Genomic DNA, 14,533 nt, shown 5'->3' with positions numbered 1-14,533 from the left:
TGATAAAAAAAAAAAAGGGGATTATTTAAGATATTTTTACAAAAAATGTCTCAAATAATCCCTTCTAAAAAAATTAGAGGGGAGCCAAAAATGCATTGACTAATCCATTCAAAAAAAATATAAGTGGATTATTCAAGATATTTCTGGCTAGAAAAGCCTTCAATAATCCCATTCAATTTTTTTGTAAGGGATTATTCAAGGCATTTTTCGAGCTAAACTGCCTTGATTAATTCCCTCATAAAAAATGAAAGGGATTATTGAAGGTGTTTTTGGCATAAAACACCTTCAATAATCCCTTATAAAAATTTTTTTAGGATTATTCAAGGTATTTTTTGTCACAAATATCATGATTAACTAGATGTCAAGATTTTTTAGAGATTATTTAAGGTGTTTTTTAGTAAAAAATGCCTTCAATAATCTATTGTCCTTACTTTATGTTCCCACGTCTTGGGAATGAAAACCTTTTAAAAAAATCTAAACTTATTAAAATAAAAGTAGTAAAAATTTTGTTCCTACCATCCTTACCTTACTTTCAGTCCTTACCTCGCTTGAAGCTTATCTCATCTCACTCTCTCTCGCCTTTGATCTTTTTAACTTTTAAGCTAAAATCCTTGTTTAAATTTTCAAGCTTTAAAACTTTGATCTTTTGCAATTGTGAGTTATTTCAAATATTCTTGTTTTTGTTTTGAGCTACTTTCCTTCTATCATTTGCATTTCTCTTGCTTATTTAACCAAAACTTATCTTCGTTGTGCTTCTCCTGAAAATATATAAGTTTAATTATAAAAGTACATCTGAAATATTATTCTTAATGAAAATGTGACATTATGCTTACCTAGTCAAATTTTATTTAATGCTAAAATTAAATGCTATTGTTTTAATTTAAGTTTTTAAATTAAATATAATTTTATTATTAGAGTAAATTATCTTACATTTTATAGATAAGGTATGGATAAATCTCACATCAAGAGCTAGTGAAGAATACATAAAATGAGTCACTAGTTTTTTAGACTTTACCTTTGCAATATTATCTAAAAATGAAAAAATTTGGTGTCTTTGTGTTAAATGTGTCAACACATTTAGAGTTTGTAGGAGAGATGCATTTGATCATATAATATGTAATGGTTTTCTTAAAAGATATGTTCGATGGGTATTTCACAGAAAGGTCTTGGATGCATGTTTACTTATTAGAACAACTAATGACAAAGAAAGAGGGCTAGGTCCTAACATTCATAATTTATTAAATGATATGATAGCTGAAATAGCTATTAGTGTTGATGTGGGTAACATACAAGCTGGAGATACTAGTGGATAGCAACACCATGGTCTTAGAATTGATAGTGACAAGTTTTACATTTTACTTAAATATGCAAATAAGAAACTATATCTAAATTGTAAAAACTTTACAAAGTTTTCCTTTGTAATCTATTTGTTCCACACTAAGTGTTTTAATGGTTGGACAAATAAATCTTTTAATACATTGTTAGAGGTTTTGAAACTTGCTCTGCTAGAGAGTAATACATTGCTAAGGTCTTATCAAGAATTGAAAAAGATGATTTCTGCCTTAAGTTTAGGATATGAAAAAATCCATGCTTGTCCCAATAATTACATGTTATTTTGGAATGATAAGGCAAATGAAGAAAAATATTCAAAATGTGATGCTTCTAGATGGAAAGAAAGTTTGAATGATGTAGAAAATTATCCCTAAGATATAGTGTCAAAAAAAAATTGTTAAGATTTTGCATTGGTTTCTTTTAATTCTAAAACTATAAAGGTTATTCATATTTTCAAAAATTGTTCACTTGATGACTGGGCATGAATATGAGCATACTAAGAATAGACATGTAAGACATCCTGCAGATTCTCTAGTTTGGAAAGAATAAGATTCTCGATATCCTGAGTTTTCTTTTGACCCTAGTAATATTCGTTTGGGATTAGCTTTTGATGGCTTTAACCCTTTCAAAACTATAAGTGTGACACATAGCACTTGGCCTGTTATATTCATACCCTCTATGGATGTGCATGAAATAGCCAAACTTTATTCTTTTCCTACTTATTCTTGGTCAAAAGGTCCTAAAAACAATATAGATATATACCTACAACTTTTGGTAGAAGAGTTGCAAAAACTTTAGAAAGTTGGTATTCAGACTTTTAATGCCTCAAAAATTAAAACTTTCAAGTAAATGCAGCATTAATTTGGATCATTAACGACTTTCTTGCATATGCCAATTTGTCTAGGTGAAGTACTAAAGGAGAGTATACATGTCCTTGTTGTGAATTTGATACTACATCTAAATGATTACAACATGGTAGAAAGTATTATTACATGTGCCATCGTAGGTGGTTGTAACTTAATAATAGGTTTTGAAATGATAAAAACTCATTTAATAAGACTCAAAAATTTAGAAGTACTCATTCACCACCATCTAGGAGTGAAATGTTGAGACAATTTAAACAATGAAATGGTAATGAAGATTGGCTATGAAAGAAAAATAGCATTTTGTTCATATTACCTTATTGGGTACATCTTCTATTACATCACAATCTTGATGTGATGCATATAAAAAATAATGTTTGTGATAACATTATTGGTACATTGATTGGGCAAGAAGAAAAGTCAAAGAATAACTATAAAGTGCGACTTGACCTTATAAAAATAGGTATAATAAGTGTTCTTCATCCAAAGACTTATCTTAGCACTAACACTTAATACTTGCTTCAAGCTTTATATCAAATGAGCTTAATTGAAAAAGTTTTTTTTTAGAAATTCTTAAGAAAATGAAAACTCTAGATGAATACTCTTCAAATATCTCATGTTATATGCAACTTAAATAACAGAAGCTAATAAAGCTCAAAAGTTATTATTGTTATCTCTTAATGTAAGAGTTTCTTCTTATAGCAATACGATGGTCTTTACCTGATAAGGTGTGCTTGTTTCTTATTGATTTGTGTACCTTTTTTAAAGAACTTTGTTCTAAAGTTCTCAAAAAACATAAGCTTAAATTACTTGAGTCTCAGGCTGCATCAATTTTATGTTAAATGGAGAAGATTTTTTCTTCATGTTTTTTCACAATAATGGAATATTTAGTTATCCATTTGGCAAATGAAGCAAAAATTGTCAGTCTAGTCATTTATTGATAGATGTATCCTATTGAGAGGTATATTTTAAAAAGTTATAGATTTTTTTACTTAAATTTCAACTAGGATGTTTGCTAGTAATCTTTTCTATTGAACTTCCATTTATATAGGTTTTTTCTTTCTCTTAAATCATATATGCACAATAGAACTTGTCCTAAAGGTTAAATTGTAGAAAGGTACTTAGCAAATGAATCATAACTTTTTGTTCAAGATAATTTGATGGGATTGAAACTATTTTTAATTGACCTATCTGAAATGAAGATAAAAATCTCTTTATAGAGGAAGAAATATCCATTCTTTATACTATAAGAAGACCATTGGAAATATTAAAATGTAAAGGTTTTAATATTAATAAGTATAAAAGGGTCTCATGAATTGTACATGCTGCTATAACTTTGATTCAAGTACATCGACATATGCTATTTAATTCTATTGAGGTTGCTCTTTTTATAAAGTAAGATAACTTATCTACATGCATATTTTACTTGATAATTTTCTTTTGTAATATATTGTATAGTCTTCTAACAATTTTTTTCATGTAGAAAGTATGAACAATTTATTAAGAGGCGTAATCAATCTCTTCGACTTATGGCATATGAGATACAAAAGTTACAAAGTGAAACTTTTCATGATTGGTTTCATGATCATGTAAGTCACACATCATGGTTTGGAATATAGAAATAAAGTTTTTATAGTTAGATTACTATTTTAGCCAAATATAAAATTGGATAGGTTACCAATTTAGATCGACAAGGAGATGCAAACATCACAGATCAACTTAAATGGCTTGCTCGTGGTCTAACTAATACTGTTAGAAAATACTCTAGTTATATCATTAATGATTTTAGATTCATACCAAGGCATATGAAAGATACTTAAAAACTCAAAATAGTGGGGTTATTGTAACAACCAATATGATAAGTTATGCAAATACAAGAGATGCATAACCTATTAAGGGGGAAGTTAACTATTATGGGGTTTTAAAAAATATCATTAAGTTGAATTATACTGGTAAAATGAAAGTTGTGTTATTTAAATATGATTAGATTGATATAAATAGAGATTGCAAGAAAGATAAATTTGATTTTACTCTTGTGAATTTTTCACATCTAGCTCATAGTGGAACTAATTTGGTTCATGATCCTTTTATCTTGGCATCACAAGCTAAGAAAATTTTTTATGTAAAGGATGAAAGACATAATGGTTAGGTTCTTGTCAAGTGTGTAAAACTTAGAGATGTATTTGATATGGGTGATGAATCATCATTATATAGAGAGCAAGAAAATGAAAAAATCCATATTGAATTTGATGACACACATGGTACTTCAAATTGGGTCAGAAGTAAAGTTGATGATAAAGGAATGAAGGTCACACCAAAGATGAAAAATGAGCATGTAGAATAAGATCCCATAGATGAACATAATGGGGAGAACATTTTTTAATTTTATATAATAGTTTAAATTGTTGTTAAGGTTTTACAATGTAAGACATAGTTCACTAATATTTTATTTTTGTGTTACTAGCTTGAATTACTTAAATTTATGTGATCATGTAATATATTAAATTGTATTTTATGCTTTATATGGTTTGCCACTATCAAGTTCTCTGTTATATTGTACTTAGTATATTTTATGTATTATTAGACTTGAGATGGCAAAGTATAGATGATTTAATATCATTAAGGCAAATCGTGTTTCTAGTTCTCAACTGCAAACACAATCTGAAGAACATGTGCTTATAGATCTAGAAGCTTCACAACATGAGTCTCTGCAAGAATCTTAAGAACCAATTTCTCAATCTACAAATAACGAAGATTAAGATGAACAAGTTGAATATAATTCAGGTATAAAAATATTATATTCTATTAGTACAATTCTTTATGTGTTATAATGCTATACAATTACAAATTTTAATGAATTTAATTACTTTCTTTACATGTAATTTTTTTATGTAGGAAATATTCAACATAAAAAAGCTTGAGGTCCTACACGTATGGCTAATATTTAGGATTTGGAAGAATGGAAACATGTTGTTGTTAAGGTCAATGATGATGCTATTTCTATCAGTGATGAGTCTTGCTCTTTAACTTGATTCCTTGGTAGCATAGTGAGAATTCCTAGCTTTACACCAATTAATTATACAGATTGGCATGAAATGTCGAATGATAAGAAGGAAGAAATGTGAAAAGCATTAGTCGTATCAATACGATAATGTTTTAGTTACTAGCTAATGCCATGACAATAATCTTTTAGTTTCTAGTTAATAGTAGCAATTCATATAATATATATTGACATTTTCTTTCCAATTACCTCTTTCAAATTGTAGTCAAAGTTTGAATTTTACAAATCTGATTCTGATGAGCTCGTTGATAATGAAATATTTCAAAAAATTAAGTTTTGGGCACTAAGAAACATGGGTACTAAGTGAAGATAATGGAAGAACAAATTGAAGTCTAAATTTTATGATGAACACAAGACATCGGAGGAAATGGTTGCAAAGGTTGATGATTCTCGAGTAGACAAAAGTCAATTCCTGTTTCTTGCTACACATTGGTTGATTAATAAAGTGAATGTAAATGTTTACAAAATATACTATTTACTTTGTTTGAACACTATGATAATAATTACGACGTTATTATAATATATATTTTCTTATTCATTTGTTAAAGGAACAAAGTGAGACAAACAAAATAAACTACTCAAAATTAGATGAGCCTTATTGCACAAAAACAAAATCATTCTCAATAATCATTCAAACTTTGGTACATATATCAATTTTTCTTGTTGCATTTAGTTAAATGAATATGAAGTTTATTTTTTTATGTGCAATTTTATCATTACAATAATTAATATTGTACCTTTGTATAAACAAGAAGCTAATGAAATTCCACAATCACGTGCTGAGGTATATATTTTTTCTCATACACGTAAAGATGAAAGTGTTTTGAATGACAAGGCAGCTGAAATTGTGGTATTTAATTTAGTTATTACTTGCTTTTACTTATGTTTAGTTTTTTTATACTAAAATGTTTGTTTACAATTTAGGAACTCATGAAATAAGGTTTAAACGAAACTAGTACTTAGAATTCTAAAGGGAGTTTATGAAAAGATGATGTTTATTCAAAAGTTAAAGGATCGGAGAGAAAATGGCATGTTAATTATGGGTATAGTATCTACTTCATCTAAACAATGTGGTCCTTCATCTTCTGAATTAGTTCAGCATAAGGAAAATGTACAAGAGTTAAAGGTTAAAATTAAAGACTTGAAAGAAACTTTAAGTACTGTCTTATCCGTACTTAAAAAATAATTTTTTAATGAGAATATGGATATCTTGAATATTGTTACTCATATAGTGAATAGAGAGGTGTATATATAATATCTATTTTAGTTTATATATATGTAAATTATCATCTTACTCATGAATCTTGAACTTTATTGAAATTTCTTTTGAATTAATTTTAGGTTCTTGATGCTAGTAGTGCTCCAGAAATCATACGTGAAAATAATCGTTCTTCAAATTCAAGTAATCAACCTAATGAAAATGAAAATGGTAAACTTGTCATCACATTATATATATGTGTAAATGCTTTGCTTGATACTTGTTTCTTAGATAGAATGCCAAAATTAATTTTGAATTTAGGTTTTGAATCATTTAATTGTGATCTTAAAACATTACCCATCGTCTTTGCCATAATCATTAAATTACACTATGATTTAAAGCTTGCTCTTTTTTTCTTAAGAAGGCATTCTTGCCTTTTTTTTTTTTCCTTTAAAAAAGCTTCCTTATGATGAAAACTTGCTTTGTAGTTATATACTTGAATGTTATAGTGAAAATATTTATTTAATGATAGTTTTGTTGACTAAAATAATCTTAGGTTGATTTCATTAAGTTATTATTTGAAATTAAACTAAAAGAATGAGGAGATTACGCATGCAAATTAGGTTATTTCTTGTTCATTCATGCATTACATTAATGAATATGATGTTTATAAAATTATTTTTATTGGTATATAAATGGATGATTACCTTCTATATATATGAATGAATAAAATGTTTATAAAATTATTTCTACTGGTATATGAATGGATGATTACCTTCTTACCTTCTATATATATAAGATAATTTACAAGAATTCTAATTGAATTTTTTTATGCTATGTAGATACTTCTTTTTAGAAATCTATGATGGGATCATTTATTTTAGGAAGTTATTTATTTACTTGGAACATTATGTTTGTAAGGGGATTTGGTTTTGTTTTGGATGTAATGCACTTTATTGAAATAAGGTTGTTATGTTTTGTGATGCTTGATTGGTATATTGAATACTATTAGTTATATGATGTTACTACATTTGTTGACTTTTTCAAGACTTATGATATTTTGTATGAATTAAAATATTTTGGTTTTGGAAAGAGCTTGTAATAGGTGCATGTATGTTTTTTCTTATTAAGGTGGTTTGGTAATTATTTGTTTATTTACAGATTTTTTAAGATTATCAGAGTTCTATTGAAGTTTTAAAGTGATCAAAAGTTCTTTAGGTGTCTGGTGGTGCAAACTTATGATTGTGTTTTTTAGGGTGAGGTGGTGTAACTCTTTATCTATATTTGTTTTATCAGACTTGGTACAATGACTTTAGTTTTTCTCTTATACTAAGTTTATGGATTATAAATAATTTACTTGTAGTTTTAATGGTATTAAATATCTTTTACTTTATTGTATTTTTTTTATTTATACGAAACATATCATATTATGATTATAAATAAATTAATAGTAATAATTAAAAATATAAGTTTTTAAAAAATTTTACCAACATCTTAACATTTATACTAACGCACTTGATCGTTGGAATATTTTAGGCGATACTAACAGTCACCAAAATATAATAAAAATATTAAAACATATAAGTCTATACTGACACTCTCTAATCGTCGATAAAGGTAAAAAAAATTAAAGCATATAATTCTATACTGACAATCTCTAACTGTCAATATAGGTAAGAAAATTAAAAAATACAAGTCTATACTGACAGATACTAAGCATCGATATAGGTAAGAAAAATTAAAAGTCCATACTGAAAGGCGTTAACTATCGATATAGGTAAAAAAAAAAATAAAACATATAAATCTATACTGACGGGCACTAACCGTCAGTATAGGTGAGAAAATTAAAAACTTCAAATCTGCTTTAAGCATCAGTATAAGTAAAAAAATTACAAATCTATACCGATGACCATTAACCGTTGGTATAGGCAAAAAAAATTAAAACATATAAGTCTATACTGACAAGTGTTAACTATCGATAAAAGATATAACGGTAGAACACACAACAGATGTTATACCAATAGATATACATTTATTAACGATTTTGAACCATAGGTATACCTCTGAAAGCTATTTTAACACTTTAAAAACTGTGATTATAGGTCTGTACCAATAAAGGATATACTGACGATTAAAAATTCATCAAATTTGACAGTCGATATAAAGTTTATGGTGCTATATTGATGTATTTTGGGAATTTACCGATACTTTTTTTAGCATCAATATATGTCAGATTTCTTGTAGTGCAGGTATGAATAAGTTTATTTATAGTCACGGTGATGATAACATAGAAAGTGTTATGGGTGATCATTTCAAAGAGACAATAGTCACCTTTTTTCAAGTGCTTGTCATTAACAAATTTGTTTCAGAAAACTGTCCAATATAAAATTAACTTTTTTTTTTACAGAGGGAAACATAAAAGACATCTAAGAGAAGAAAGAGATCAAGACTCAAAAGAACCAAAAGTAAAAGCAAAATTAGAAGACATGGAAACGCTTCCATACATTTAGCATGTGAAGAACCTTAAGGTCTATGAAGTGAAAAAAAAAAGCTAGAGTAGTAGAGGGTTTAAATTAGGATGAAGTTTTTAATAAAACCCAAGGGGATGTTCAAGTCATTAGGGTGGAAATTTTAACCAAGTTTTCCACTAAAACAAAACTCTGGTTCCAAAAGCTTATAATCTAGAGAGAATAATATGACATAAGGTATTGTTTTTTTGAACATAGCTTAGAAAACATACATTACTTGTAAGAACTGAAATTTGGTTACTAATCCACATGCATCAATATTTTTGTATGTAATTTGTTAAAAATCGAGAATGCCAATTAACTTGTCATTTCCTATTTCTCTTCCTTTCACGAAGCTGAATAGGTACAACTCACCTAGTTAAAAATATTAGAATAAAGCAAATAAGAAACATCAAATACATATGAAAATATGAGTCTTTAAGCTTGCATTTCAAAACAATTTTCTTTTTTTTAGGTGTTTTTATTGCAAAAACATTCTTTATGTATAAAACAAAGTTTTACCTTGCTATGGTTTTGTCTTGTAGATAAATCCCGAACTCTACATAAAGAGATAGACAAAGTTTATCAAAACAAATTGGCTCTTATTATGAGCATGTAATGAGAGATAACCAATTTCAAACAATTCTACCATTTTGGTACTAATAGTCATTGGCATAAAGGTAATGTGTGTTACCATGTAAAGTAGGCTTAGTACATCACATAAAGTCAGAAGAGATATTTGCTCCCAATAAGCAAAGAAAGTCATAATAACACATTTAATAATAGAAAGGGCAAATGCTAGGAAATAAACATGTCATTTTATGAAGTCATACATTCACCACAGCAACTATATAATACTATCTATAAGCTCTCATACTCGTTACTAAACAATTAGTGGTAGAGCCATATGTACAACTTTGTTAAATCTTTTATTCCTAAAAAATTGAAGACCAATATATTTATAAAGTCAAATGTTACTCTGACATTTAATTTCAAATTTTGTTCATTATAGACCTTAAAATTCCAACCTTTATTTTAATTCTCAAGTATTACTAAGATAAAAATAGTTGATGTATGCTTGAACAGATTGTCAACAATTAAAAGCCTGCTTTAACAAAAAGGTTTTAGAAATATGTAAAGAAAAAGATTTTGTAACATAAAAAAGATAAAAAGAAACTTGCTTGCAATAAAAGACAAAACATAACATGTAAATAGAATCTTGAACAAGCTTCATTTTAGTATCTTGTAATTTATTAATAATTCATAAAGTTTATCTGTAAATATAAAATATTAAACTTAAGAGGCTACAAGTTTAGCTCTCTTAAAGGACATTTATGAGCTACCTAAAATAAAAAATAGGATTTAAAAAGTTTTGACCCTAATTTTATGTGGCTTCCTCTTTATGTCCCACTTTTTATGATTAAACCTTTCTATCATGACCCGTTCAATGCCAAATCAGGACAATCCTGATCAAAAATCATTATTTCAACAATGAAAATAGAATCAAATTTTGGGCAAGCCTAATCATAACTCTATTAATATCCATGAATTGTGAGAAACTTTCTTTCGTTATGAAAAAATAAAAAATTACAATAAATTATAAGCAAATTGATCAAACATGATAAAGAATAATGAAAGCAATGAGTTAACTAAATTACTCTTGAATAGAATAATGTCCTTAAGAGGATCATGTTTGCATCCTTTGACAATTGGAACGAATATCCTGTCTTTGATAAAATTTACAAAAATCTTTTTGGCTTCCAATTGATCAAGCACTTTAGATTCTGCAATAAACCCATTTGGAACAAAAGAAAACCACCATTTTAGCTACTAGATAAACATCTTTAAAGCTTTTTTTCAACAACTGCAACATCCAAGAAACACACCTAAAATTTTTTACTCTAATCAATTTTGTCAATTTCAAAACAGCCAAGCTAAGGAGTACTTGGCAACCAAAATTACATAAAAAAGATATTTGTACTTAATATTCAATGAGCAACAATATAGATTTATTTTAGATTACATGAACAATAAAGGTTACACTTATGCTTACTTTTATATTTTCTTGGCAGCTTAGTAAAACACTAAAACAATCCAGAAAAACACCAGCAGATTTTAGAATATTATAGCTGTAGATCACAATGCAACAATTATATAATAATTAGAAATGTATATTTCTATGATATAGCATGTACAAAATTGCTAAAAGTGCATTCCATGTTTTATAATCAAATGCAAACTAATAAGGCACAGGCGAGGCAAATGTTGAGAATCAAATACAAATAGACTTTTCATAATGCAACATCACATTATAATAAAATGAAAACAAATGCATAAACAATTCAAATTGCAAAGATCTGGCTAGCATTATAGTCCATGAAGAACTCAAATCCTGAATCATGAGGCAATTAGGAAATATGAATTGAATGTTGTATAAAAATGACTATATTATTTGATAAAATTAAACATAATTTTTTTTTAGAATTGTCACTATCAAAAATTCAATTTTGTACATTGCTTGTTATGAAAAGTATTCAAAGTAAATATGAACATAAATAATTCCATTTCTTATTGTTGATCCAAAATTTGCTACAATTATACAACATAAATTGAAGAGAAAAAAGATTAAACACAAATGTATAAAATTAAATCAACAAATCAAACAATTAATATCAACATAAACAGCCTAGTTTGTTAGAATTGCATATTACAGTATTAAAGAAGCAAATTGCAACTTCATCATGTGATCTACTAATAATTTAAGTCTTAAGTGATTCTACAATACAGCTGATGACAACATAGAAATGAGGTTCATCATTTTGTTCTTTCTGTCAATATTAAAAAATTTAAAAAAAATCAATAATTGCTAGTCAAATTGCACTATCTACAAATAGCAAAAGGTAATAACATTTTAATCAAAGAATAACCATAAAGAGATAACTTAATTACCATATTAAACCTTACAAAAAAAATAAGAAAGAAAAACCAATTGATTTATTGATGCTTACAACCCAGACATTAGCACAATAGGAAAAAGAAAAAAATAAAAGACATTAATATAATAGGTTTTATTTAATAAAATAGAAAACTCACACCAGGACATGTAGTGTTGAACATTTTAAAAGAAGTGTCGACCATGTAAATAACATATTCTTTAAAGCTCTCATTTTATTGTAAAATTGTACAAAAATAAAACAATTACATTTCTTATTTCTTTACCATGAAGAAGAATAAAAAGAAAAAAGAGAGGGAACTTAGAAGAATTCATTACCTGGGTCCTCTTTTTCATCCTCGAAAACATTTTTTTAGGTTTAAACCCATTGTCAAATGAAGAAAATTTTTGAAGCTCCTTAATGCCAACACTAAGGTTACCTATAATACCTTTTTAGTCTTCCTCCATCTTATTTTTTGCTATTGGTTAATGTTCTTCATTATAGCCATAGCTTGATCTATTACACCATTTAATTTCTTTTGAGAAATCAAGAAAAAATGAAGCATCCAAGAAAAATCAAAGTTTAGTACAGAATAAATTATGTGCTAGTTTATTTTCTATCAATTTATTAGTACAAATAAACCGAGTAAATTCATAGAAAACTTGTATTTTATTAATTCAAAGTAAAAGTATAACAAAATAAAATATAGTTATTGTAAATATACAATAAATAGATTTACAAAATAAAAGTATAAACACGTTACAAAATTTGTTTTCAAACTGATTATACTATTTTAATGGTGGGGGGAAAAAGAAGGCTACCTTTACCAAAACCACAAAATCACCCAACTCGAGACCACAAAGCCACAATTACTGTAAACCATCATCACAACCCTGTAGAAACCCATCCGTCTACCAAGACTTGAATATCTTACAACTTTTTACCTCTCCAAATAACACACCATCAACGCCACATATGAATCATCTGCATTCCAAAGTCTCAACATTATAACTGTCACCAACCAAAACCCCCACTAAACCCACTATCTACCGCCAATTTCACCACCACCTAAAACTCATTTTCCACCACTATTCTTGACAAAAAGACATTTTTCCAACCAGAAATCCCAAACTTGAAAGGCCTAACAAACTCCGTCAAGAAAAAAGTGCAAAAAAAAAAAAGAGTAAGTAAAACAAAGGGTTTTGAGTATGTGGGATTTTTGGGTTTATGTGAATTTTGAAGTGTGATATCTCCTATAAATGCCATATGACCTTTTGATATCCTCCATAAGTGTCACCTAACCTTTTGATATCTTTCATAACTATCATGTGACCCTTTGATATCTTCACAATCAAACTCCAAAAATCAAAAGGAAAAGTCTTCAAAAAGGGAAAAAAAACCATGAGAAACTAATAAAAAAATCATACACATGGCAGCCTCAGAATCATTTAGGATACTTTTTATATATAATAGTATGGATTTGACACATCTACTATAAGTGAAAAAATTATGCTTTAAAAGAAGTAATGTTAAAAAAATGTAATTTTTTAATAGGTAATTACTTTTTAAAGTGAAAAGACACAAATATATTTAATTTTATATTTGATAAAATAAATTATTTGATTTTTTTTATTTTCAATTGAATTGGTGTTTTATGAAGAAAAAAACTAAATTGATGTCATTTTACCCACGACACAAATTTAATAACCAATTCACTTAAGGGCTTTAAGAACACAAATCATATGCACACTTTTTATGTGAGTGAAATAAATAAAAAGATTGATTATTTAAATAAATATTAAAAGAATAAATAAAAAAATTATAGTTTTCTTTTTTAAATTAAATTTATAGTTATCTTAAGATATAATAATGAGAAAAAGATGAAATAACTATTTATATATTTTTTATATTTAAAGTTATTAAGATTTGAATCCTAATTTATCACTTTATCATTCAAATTTTAAAATAGAGAAGAAATAAGAAAGGAGTTTTAAAATTTGAATTATTTCTTTATTTTAAGGAAAACGAATTATTATTCCACCTTTATGTATTTTTATTTTTAATTAATTCTTTAGCTAAATTGGTGTTACTTGACTCATGACACTAATTTAATTAGAGCTTTTATAATAATAGAGATATGGTATAGATTATTCATTATAAATATGAAATAAGAAACATTTATAACTTTATAAATTTTTTATAAAGCATATTTTTCATTCAACGAATTATAAAAAAACCCATTATTACATAAAAATACTTAAATAAGTACTCTGGTCAAAAAAATTAAAAGAACAAAAAGTTAAATTGTGATTGGCAAGAGTGATAACGATTCAGATAAAATAAAATTTGGTTCAATTTTTTTTAATAATATATAATATTATAGATTTTCAAAATTCAATCTAAGTTCAAACTGATTTTCTTTAAAACTAATTTGATTCAAATCGAATTTTATCAGTTTAATTTTATTAATTGATTTTTGACATTTAATTTTTTGATATTGTTTTAATATAATTTTTAATATATTTAATTAGATTTAAACATAAAATAATTATTTTATTTTATAAAATTTTAAAATATATAAAAAAAATAAAAATATATAATTTAATTTTATCAAAATATTTTTAATTTTTTAATGTTTT

This window comes from Durio zibethinus, chromosome 26 (genome assembly GCF_047325235.1).
Source record: "Durio zibethinus cultivar Kanyao isolate XHJ-2024 chromosome 26, ASM4732523v1, whole genome shotgun sequence".
In the NCBI taxonomy this organism is placed as follows: Eukaryota; Viridiplantae; Streptophyta; class Magnoliopsida; order Malvales; family Malvaceae; genus Durio; species Durio zibethinus.
This window is presented reverse-complemented; position numbering follows the sequence as displayed.